Source organism: Phyllobates terribilis, unplaced genomic scaffold, assembly GCF_046119375.1.
Source record: "Phyllobates terribilis strain yellow unplaced genomic scaffold, ASM4611937v1 Scaffold_5435__1_contigs__length_51691, whole genome shotgun sequence".
Lineage (NCBI taxonomy): Eukaryota > Metazoa > Chordata > Amphibia > Anura > Dendrobatidae > Phyllobates > Phyllobates terribilis.
The window spans coordinates 43,347-51,692 of NW_027368182.1; the positions used below are offsets into that span (position 1 = coordinate 43,347).

Consider the following 8,346-nt stretch of genomic DNA (forward strand, 5'->3'; position numbering starts at 1 on the left):
ACAACGTTTCAGAAAAGGCATTGTAGCAAACCAAAAAAGAAATTTTAAGCGCAGCAGTGTAACCAGCGCACATACCTGTTAGCTCGGGTGAGTTTAAAAGGCTGCTGTTGATAACAAGGGCATTTGCTAAATAGATGGTGTGTGTGCAACAATATACTGAAAGGTCAATTATATTGTGCAGCTTATCTCACCACCTGTAGTTATTTAGGTGAAAGCTCCAAAATGCTTGCCTAATATGTCTGTTTATCCAAAAGGAAGTAGAAAGGGAGAGCTAGAAAGATAGCATTGCATCACATTACATGGCAATGCAATGCACAGTTGCTGAAGTTGAACCAAAATGAGCTTGTAATCTGGCTTCTGCAACTTTGAACATGAAAAATCCAATGAGGAGAAGAAAAGCAGAGCCAAAGAGTCCATCCCAAAATCCGACAAACAAGCAAAATGAACAAAAAACATTGAATTCAATTCTTTCTGATTTTAGAAACTGCATTAAAGAAGGGGTGCACCGGTCCTGGAGATACTGCAATACCAGGTCAATGCGTGGAGTGGACAGAGCAAGCTCTTTTTCCATCTCCCTGTTCTAAAAATCCATTTAATATATGGTCCCCAGATAGGGGACGTATCAGATATTAAACTGATAAGAACAGATACTACACTTGATCTTAGCCAAAAGGCCGAGAAGCGATAACCAGAATTGGTTTCAAACTACGGAGCCACCCAAGGATCCTAAAAAGTCCATTTGTGGAGATGAGCTCCTGGACTCCCGTTAAGAAGACATGTTGTCAACCTCTAGATCCCTTACATGCCTGCACTTTTCGGCTTGCTGCTGCTGCAATCCACGCGTTTTAGATCTGCATAACTCCACCTCTTTAAACACAGCACCTTCACCCCCTGCTGTTCCCACCCGCCTCAACACCGTTGGAAGGGAGGAGAACCAATTAAGGCGGGGGGTGGGGTGGAACGAGCAGCTGTCTACCCTTAGCAGGAGGGCTCCTGATTACATACCTCTCCTGCTGCTGCTGCTGCTGCTGGCTGTCCAGCAGCAGACTGAAGGTGGCTGCTGCTGTGCACAGGTATATAAAGGCTCAGAGCCTATTATGACACGCGCAGCCAGCGTTCCATTGCCACATTCCATCTACTGCAGGCAGGATACCTGGCTGGCTGAATGTCGCTGAGAAGCTCACAGAGACCGCCATAAGCAACAGTTTAACAGAATGCCACAGACTAATCAACCAAACTTTTTGGGTTGGGTTCTCTTTTATAGTCTGCAGGCATTAAATGAAAGAAGTCAGTGTTCCAGCAGAAGGAGACAACGTTTCAGAAAAGGCATTGTAGCAAACCAAAAAAGAAATTTTAAGCGCAGCAGTGTAACCAGCGCACATACCTGTTAGCTCGGGTGAGTTTAAAAGGCTGCTGTTGATAACAAGGGCATTTGCTAAATAGATGGTGTGTGTGCAACAATATACTGAAAGGTCAATTATATTGTGCAGCTTATCTCACCACCTGTAGTTATTTAGGTGAAAGCTCCAAAATGCTTGCCTAATATGTCTGTTTATCCAAAAGGAAGTAGAAAGGGAGAGCTAGAAAGATAGCATTGCATCACATTACATGGCAATGCAATGCACAGTTGCTGAAGTTGAACCAAAATGAGCTTGTAATCTGGCTTCTGCAACTTTGAACATGAAAAATCCAATGAGGAGAAGAAAAGCAGAGCCAAAGAGTCCATCCCAAAATCCGACAAACAAGCAAAATGAACAAAAAACATTGAATTCAATTCTTTCTGATTTTAGAAACTGCATTAAAGAAGGGGTGCACCGGTCCTGGAGATACTGCAATACCAGGTCAATGCGTGGAGTGGACAGAGCAAGCTCTTTTTCCATCTCCCTGTTCTAAAAATCCATTTAATATATGGTCCCCAGATAGGGGACGTATCAGATATTAAACTGATAAGAACAGATACTACACTTGATCTTAGCCAAAAGGCCGAGAAGCGATAACCAGAATTGGTTTCAAACTACGGAGCCACCCAAGGATCCTAAAAAGTCCATTTGTGGAGATGAGCTCCTGGACTCCCGTTAAGAAGACATGTTGTCAACCTCTAGATCCCTTACATGCCTGCACTTTTCGGCTTGCTGCTGCTGCAATCCACGCGTTTTAGATCTGCATAACTCCACCTCTTTAAACACAGCACCTTCACCCCCTGCTGTTCCCACCCGCCTCAACACCGTTGGAAGGGAGGAGAACCAATTAAGGCGGGGGGTGGGGTGGAACGAGCAGCTGTCTACCCTTAGCAGGAGGGCTCCTGATTACATACCTCTCCTGCTGCTGCTGCTGCTGCTGGCTGTCCAGCAGCAGACTGAAGGTGGCTGCTGCTGTGCACAGGTATATAAAGGCTCAGAGCCTATTATGACACGCGCAGCCAGCGTTCCATTGCCACATTCCATCTACTGCAGGCAGGATACCTGGCTGGCTGAATGTCGCTGAGAAGGTCACAGAGACCGCCATAAGCAACAGTTTAACAGAATGCCACAGACTAATCAACCAAACTTTTTGGGTTGGGTTCTCTTTTATAGTCTGCAGGCATTAAATGAAAGAAGTCAGTGTTCCAGCAGAAGGAGACAACGTTTCAGAAAAGGCATTGTAGCAAACCAAAAAAGAAATTTTAAGCGCAGCAGTGTAACCAGCGCACATACCTGTTAGCTCGGGTGAGTTTAAAAGGCTGCTGTTGATAACAAGGGCATTTGCTAAATAGATGGTGTGTGTGCAACAATATACTGAAAGGTCAATTATATTGTGCAGCTTATCTCACCACCTGTAGTTATTTAGGTGAAAGCTCCAAAATGCTTGCCTAATATGTCTGTTTATCCAAAAGGAAGTAGAAAGGGAGAGCTAGAAAGATAGCATTGCATCACATTACATGGCAATGCAATGCACAGTTGCTGAAGTTGAACCAAAATGAGCTTGTAATCTGGCTTCTGCAACTTTGAACATGAAAAATCCAATGAGGAGAAGAAAAGCAGAGCCAAAGAGTCCATCCCAAAATCCGACAAACAAGCAAAATGAACAAAAAACATTGAATTCAATTCTTTCTGATTTTAGAAACTGCATTAAAGAAGGGGTGCACCGGTCCTGGAGATACTGCAATACCAGGTCAATGCGTGGAGTGGACAGAGCAAGCTCTTTTTCCATCTCCCTGTTCTAAAAATCCATTTAATATATGGTCCCCAGATAGGGGACGTATCAGATATTAAACTGATAAGAACAGATACTACACTTGATCTTAGCCAAAAGGCCGAGAAGCGATAACCAGAATTGGTTTCAAACTACGGAGCCACCCAAGGATCCTAAAAAGTCCATTTGTGGAGATGAGCTCCTGGACTCCCGTTAAGAAGACATGTTGTCAACCTCTAGATCCCTTACATGCCTGCACTTTTCGGCTTGCTGCTGCTGCAATCCACGCGTTTTAGATCTGCATAACTCCACCTCTTTAAACACAGCACCTTCACCCCCTGCTGTTCCCACCCGCCTCAACACCGTTGGAAGGGAGGAGAACCAATTAAGGCGGGGGGTGGGGTGGAACGAGCAGCTGTCTACCCTTAGCAGGAGGGCTCCTGATTACATACCTCTCCTGCTGCTGCTGCTGCTGCTGGCTGTCCAGCAGCAGACTGAAGGTGGCTGCTGCTGTGCACAGGTATATAAAGGCTCAGAGCCTATTATGACACGCGCAGCCAGCGTTCCATTGCCACATTCCATCTACTGCAGGCAGGATACCTGGCTGGCTGAATGTCGCTGAGAAGCTCACAGAGACCGCCATAAGCAACAGTTTAACAGAATGCCACAGACTAATCAACCAAACTTTTTGGGTTGGGTTCTCTTTTATAGTCTGCAGGCATTAAATGAAAGAAGTCAGTGTTCCAGCAGAAGGAGACAACGTTTCAGAAAAGGCATTGTAGCAAACCAAAAAAGAAATTTTAAGCGCAGCAGTGTAACCAGCGCACATACCTGTTAGCTCGGGTGAGTTTAAAAGGCTGCTGTTGATAACAAGGGCATTTGCTAAATAGATGGTGTGTGTGCAACAATATACTGAAAGGTCAATTATATTGTGCAGCTTATCTCACCACCTGTAGTTATTTAGGTGAAAGCTCCAAAATGCTTGCCTAATATGTCTGTTTATCCAAAAGGAAGTAGAAAGGGAGAGCTAGAAAGATAGCATTGCATCACATTACATGGCAATGCAATGCACAGTTGCTGAAGTTGAACCAAAATGAGCTTGTAATCTGGCTTCTGCAACTTTGAACATGAAAAATCCAATGAGGAGAAGAAAAGCAGAGCCAAAGAGTCCATCCCAAAATCCGACAAACAAGCAAAATGAACAAAAAACATTGAATTCAATTCTTTCTGATTTTAGAAACTGCATTAAAGAAGGGGTGCACCGGTCCTGGAGATACTGCAATACCAGGTCAATGCGTGGAGTGGACAGAGCAAGCTCTTTTTCCATCTCCCTGTTCTAAAAATCCATTTAATATATGGTCCCCAGATAGGGGACGTATCAGATATTAAACTGATAAGAACAGATACTACACTTGATCTTAGCCAAAAGGCCGAGAAGCGATAACCAGAATTGGTTTCAAACTACGGAGCCACCCAAGGATCCTAAAAAGTCCATTTGTGGAGATGAGCTCCTGGACTCCCGTTAAGAAGACATGTTGTCAACCTCTAGATCCCTTACATGCCTGCACTTTTCGGCTTGCTGCTGCTGCAATCCACGCGTTTTAGATCTGCATAACTCCACCTCTTTAAACACAGCACCTTCACCCCCTGCTGTTCCCACCCGCCTCAACACCGTTGGAAGGGAGGAGAACCAATTAAGGCGGGGGGTGGGGTGGAACGAGCAGCTGTCTACCCTTAGCAGGAGGGCTCCTGATTACATACCTCTCCTGCTGCTGCTGCTGCTGCTGGCTGTCCAGCAGCAGACTGAAGGTGGCTGCTGCTGTGCACAGGTATATAAAGGCTCAGAGCCTATTATGACACGCGCAGCCAGCGTTCCATTGCCACATTCCATCTACTGCAGGCAGGATACCTGGCTGGCTGAATGTCGCTGAGAAGCTCACAGAGACCGCCATAAGCAACAGTTTAACAGAATGCCACAGACTAATCAACCAAACTTTTTGGGTTGGGTTCTCTTTTATAGTCTGCAGGCATTAAATGAAAGAAGTCAGTGTTCCAGCAGAAGGAGACAACGTTTCAGAAAAGGCATTGTAGCAAACCAAAAAAGAAATTTTAAGCGCAGCAGTGTAACCAGCGCACATACCTGTTAGCTCGGGTGAGTTTAAAAGGCTGCTGTTGATAACAAGGGCATTTGCTAAATAGATGGTGTGTGTGCAACAATATACTGAAAGGTCAATTATATTGTGCAGCTTATCTCACCACCTGTAGTTATTTAGGTGAAAGCTCCAAAATGCTTGCCTAATATGTCTGTTTATCCAAAAGGAAGTAGAAAGGGAGAGCTAGAAAGATAGCATTGCATCACATTACATGGCAATGCAATGCACAGTTGCTGAAGTTGAACCAAAATGAGCTTGTAATCTGGCTTCTGCAACTTTGAACATGAAAAATCCAATGAGGAGAAGAAAAGCAGAGCCAAAGAGTCCATCCCAAAATCCGACAAACAAGCAAAATGAACAAAAAACATTGAATTCAATTCTTTCTGATTTTAGAAACTGCATTAAAGAAGGGGTGCACCGGTCCTGGAGATACTGCAATACCAGGTCAATGCGTGGAGTGGACAGAGCAAGCTCTTTTTCCATCTCCCTGTTCTAAAAATCCATTTAATATATGGTCCCCAGATAGGGGACGTATCAGATATTAAACTGATAAGAACAGATACTACACTTGATCTTAGCCAAAAGGCCGAGAAGCGATAACCAGAATTGGTTTCAAACTACGGAGCCACCCAAGGATCCTAAAAAGTCCATTTGTGGAGATGAGCTCCTGGACTCCCGTTAAGAAGACATGTTGTCAACCTCTAGATCCCTTACATGCCTGCACTTTTCGGCTTGCTGCTGCTGCAATCCACGCGTTTTAGATCTGCATAACTCCACCTCTTTAAACACAGCACCTTCACCCCCTGCTGTTCCCACCCGCCTCAACACCGTTGGAAGGGAGGAGAACCAATTAAGGCGGGGGGTGGGGTGGAACGAGCAGCTGTCTACCCTTAGCAGGAGGGCTCCTGATTACATACCTCTCCTGCTGCTGCTGCTGCTGCTGGCTGTCCAGCAGCAGACTGAAGGTGGCTGCTGCTGTGCACAGGTATATAAAGGCTCAGAGCCTATTATGACACGCGCAGCCAGCGTTCCATTGCCACATTCCATCTACTGCAGGCAGGATACCTGGCTGGCTGAATGTCGCTGAGAAGCTCACAGAGACCGCCATAAGCAACAGTTTAACAGAATGCCACAGACTAATCAACCAAACTTTTTGGGTTGGGTTCTCTTTTATAGTCTGCAGGCATTAAATGAAAGAAGTCAGTGTTCCAGCAGAAGGAGACAACGTTTCAGAAAAGGCATTGTAGCAAACCAAAAAAGAAATTTTAAGCGCAGCAGTGTAACCAGCGCACATACCTGTTAGCTCGGGTGAGTTTAAAAGGCTGCTGTTGATAACAAGGGCATTTGCTAAATAGATGGTGTGTGTGCAACAATATACTGAAAGGTCAATTATATTGTGCAGCTTATCTCACCACCTGTAGTTATTTAGGTGAAAGCTCCAAAATGCTTGCCTAATATGTCTGTTTATCCAAAAGGAAGTAGAAAGGGAGAGCTAGAAAGATAGCATTGCATCACATTACATGGCAATGCAATGCACAGTTGCTGAAGTTGAACCAAAATGAGCTTGTAATCTGGCTTCTGCAACTTTGAACATGAAAAATCCAATGAGGAGAAGAAAAGCAGAGCCAAAGAGTCCATCCCAAAATCCGACAAACAAGCAAAATGAACAAAAAACATTGAATTCAATTCTTTCTGATTTTAGAAACTGCATTAAAGAAGGGGTGCACCGGTCCTGGAGATACTGCAATACCAGGTCAATGCGTGGAGTGGACAGAGCAAGCTCTTTTTCCATCTCCCTGTTCTAAAAATCCATTTAATATATGGTCCCCAGATAGGGGACGTATCAGATATTAAACTGATAAGAACAGATACTACACTTGATCTTAGCCAAAAGGCCGAGAAGCGATAACCAGAATTGGTTTCAAACTACGGAGCCACCCAAGGATCCTAAAAAGTCCATTTGTGGAGATGAGCTCCTGGACTCCCGTTAAGAAGACATGTTGTCAACCTCTAGATCCCTTACATGCCTGCACTTTTCGGCTTGCTGCTGCTGCAATCCACGCGTTTTAGATCTGCATAACTCCACCTCTTTAAACACAGCACCTTCACCCCCTGCTGTTCCCACCCGCCTCAACACCGTTGGAAGGGAGGAGAACCAATTAAGGCGGGGGGTGGGGTGGAACGAGCAGCTGTCTACCCTTAGCAGGAGGGCTCCTGATTACATACCTCTCCTGCTGCTGCTGCTGCTGCTGGCTGTCCAGCAGCAGACTGAAGGTGGCTGCTGCTGTGCACAGGTATATAAAGGCTCAGAGCCTATTATGACACGCGCAGCCAGCGTTCCATTGCCACATTCCATCTACTGCAGGCAGGATACCTGGCTGGCTGAATGTCGCTGAGAAGCTCACAGAGACCGCCATAAGCAACAGTTTAACAGAATGCCACAGACTAATCAACCAAACTTTTTGGGTTGGGTTCTCTTTTATAGTCTGCAGGCATTAAATGAAAGAAGTCAGTGTTCCAGCAGAAGGAGACAACGTTTCAGAAAAGGCATTGTAGCAAACCAAAAAAGAAATTTTAAGCGCAGCAGTGTAACCAGCGCACATACCTGTTAGCTCGGGTGAGTTTAAAAGGCTGCTGTTGATAACAAGGGCATTTGCTAAATAGATGGTGTGTGTGCAACAATATACTGAAAGGTCAATTATATTGTGCAGCTTATCTCACCACCTGTAGTTATTTAGGTGAAAGCTCCAAAATGCTTGCCTAATATGTCTGTTTATCCAAAAGGAAGTAGAAAGGGAGAGCTAGAAAGATAGCATTGCATCACATTACATGGCAATGCAATGCACAGTTGCTGAAGTTGAACCAAAATGAGCTTGTAATCTGGCTTCTGCAACTTTGAACATGAAAAATCCAATGAGGAGAAGAAAAGCAGAGCCAAAGAGTCCATCCCAAAATCCGACAAACAAGCAAAATGAACAAAAAACATTGAATTCAATTCTTTCTGATTTTAGAAACTGCATTA

At 44.7% G+C, this 8,346-nt stretch overlaps 6 non-coding genes across 6 annotated transcripts; all 6 read right to left on the bottom strand.

The window, feature by feature from the left end:
* Nucleotides 1-495: 495 nt before the first annotated feature.
* Nucleotides 496-686, bottom strand: LOC141250204 (U2 spliceosomal RNA). Its single transcript, XR_012312542.1, has one exon. It is a non-coding gene; the product is annotated as a U2 spliceosomal RNA (small nuclear RNA).
* A 1,118-nt stretch (nucleotides 687-1,804) lies between these two features.
* On the bottom strand, nucleotides 1,805-1,995 carry LOC141250205 (U2 spliceosomal RNA). Its single transcript, XR_012312543.1, has one exon. It is a non-coding gene; the product is annotated as a U2 spliceosomal RNA (small nuclear RNA).
* Nucleotides 1,996-3,113: 1,118 nt separating this feature from the next.
* Nucleotides 3,114-3,304, bottom strand: LOC141250206 (U2 spliceosomal RNA). The gene has a single exon (XR_012312544.1). It is a non-coding gene; the product is annotated as a U2 spliceosomal RNA (small nuclear RNA).
* Nucleotides 3,305-4,422: 1,118 nt separating this feature from the next.
* On the bottom strand, nucleotides 4,423-4,613 carry LOC141250207 (U2 spliceosomal RNA). The gene has a single exon (XR_012312545.1). It is a non-coding gene; the product is annotated as a U2 spliceosomal RNA (small nuclear RNA).
* Nucleotides 4,614-5,731: 1,118 nt separating this feature from the next.
* Nucleotides 5,732-5,922, bottom strand: LOC141250208 (U2 spliceosomal RNA). The gene has a single exon (XR_012312546.1). It is a non-coding gene; the product is annotated as a U2 spliceosomal RNA (small nuclear RNA).
* Nucleotides 5,923-7,040: 1,118 nt separating this feature from the next.
* Nucleotides 7,041-7,231, bottom strand: LOC141250209 (U2 spliceosomal RNA). The gene has a single exon (XR_012312547.1). It is a non-coding gene; the product is annotated as a U2 spliceosomal RNA (small nuclear RNA).
* Nucleotides 7,232-8,346: the final 1,115 nt, after the last annotated feature.